Source organism: Heterocephalus glaber, unplaced genomic scaffold (assembly GCF_053883595.1).
Source record: "Heterocephalus glaber isolate CG9 unplaced genomic scaffold, H.glaber_assembly_v1.0 deba00001550, whole genome shotgun sequence".
In the NCBI taxonomy this organism is placed as follows: Eukaryota; Metazoa; Chordata; class Mammalia; order Rodentia; family Bathyergidae; genus Heterocephalus; species Heterocephalus glaber.
In genome coordinates, this window is record NW_028258343.1 from 24,917,862 (window position 1) to 24,919,456 (window position 1,595).

The window sequence follows — 1,595 nt, forward strand, 5'->3', positions numbered from 1 at the left end:
AGAAGAACATTCAAAACACTGATTTACTTTGGTAGCAAATGGCTGTTCTTTGAAGACTAACGAAGGTAGACAAGACAATTAAAGTGAAATGGGCTATTTCAAATATGATACTTCACACAGAAATTTTTAAAAAATTATTTTTAGTAAAAGAGCTAAGCATCTGTATTCACTGGTAGCAATGCAATACCTAATAATATGATAACAAAACAAATGCCTATAAGGAAAAAAACTAATTTTATACAAATTTACTTTCAGTCAATAGTCCAGCAACATTTCCCTTTCAATACAGTACTCCCCCTTCCTCTGTAAGGCTGTTCCTGGGAGCCAGACAGTCAGTTTAGGTAATGAGGGAGTTAATTTAGGAGTAACTGCTGACAGTTTTAAATAGACAGTTATTTTTTGCTTCCCTCTGAATGTGTTAATAGTTGTGTCTAAAAAAATATGCAATTCTTAAAAAGGTACCATTTCTGATTTCTTTATTATCTGTAACCTTTGGAAACTAATCACATGAAACTACAAAATTAACAAATGTCTTGAAATCTGTATATAAAACATAAATTACCTCTAATTTCAAACTCTCACTTATTAGTGTACCACTCAATCTTAAAAAAAATGAAAAAGAAAAAGAAAGAGTGGATCCAAAGATAGTCTTATACCATTTTAAAAAAGGAAACTGTTCCTTTTAACTTTACACCCACCCCACACCCCAATTCAAAACACATCATTTAATTGTCTTGATCACAGACATTTCCAAGATGAGATTTTATATTTCATTCCCATAGCTTCTGGTTATCAGAAAACCCATGCTTTCCTTTATTGAAAGAGTTTGGTCTGGGTGATGTTGGTGTATCCCTTCCAGTATTCTTCATCCTCATCTTTGCTTCTGGAGGCATTTCCTGTGGTTCACTATCTTTATCTTCATTAAAAGCTGCTGCTACTGAAAGGGTTTTTGGAGCAGGAGTTGGAACAGTTTCTTCAGGCTTACTTGATCCAAATTTGATGGATATAGCTGATGCTTTCCTTGTTGGCTGACTACGTAGGGCAAATCCAAACTTGGAGATCTTTGTAGGCTTTGTTGAGAGGTCTGCAGCTTCTTCTTCAGCTGGTGGCTTCTCAGCGCTGTGACTGGAACTTCCCCTCCGTTACCCCGGCCGCTCCAGCTCGCTCCGGCTCCTCAGGCTTCTCCTCTGCCGCCTTCCGTCCGCCATTTTCCTGGCTGCGGCCTCCCTCAGGTTGCTCCACTTTTTAAAGTAACTGCTGTGTTGTTCTCCATGGGGGCTTACAGACCCACCAGCACTCCACAAGGGTTCTCTTTCCTCCACAGCCTCGCCTGCAGTTTATGTTATAATAGCCTTATCTCATTGTGGCCTTAATTTGTATTTCTCTAATGATTAGTGGTTTTGAGCATTTTTCATATGTTTGCTGGTCATTTCTATGACTTCTTTGGAAAAACATCTATTTAGGTCACTTGCATACTTGTTAAATTTGGTTTTCTTGCTATTAAGTTGCTTGAATTCCTTATGTATCTTACATATTAACCCTTTACCAGATGTATGACTTGCAAATGTTTTCTCCCAATCCACAGAGTATCTCTT

General features: G+C 37.7%; 1 pseudogene; it reads right to left on the reverse strand.

Moving 5' to 3' along the window:
* Positions 1–570: 570 nt before the first annotated feature.
* On the reverse strand, positions 571–1,142 carry LOC147824289 (PEST proteolytic signal-containing nuclear protein pseudogene; annotated as a pseudogene).
* Between the last annotated feature and the right edge of the window lie 453 nt (positions 1,143–1,595).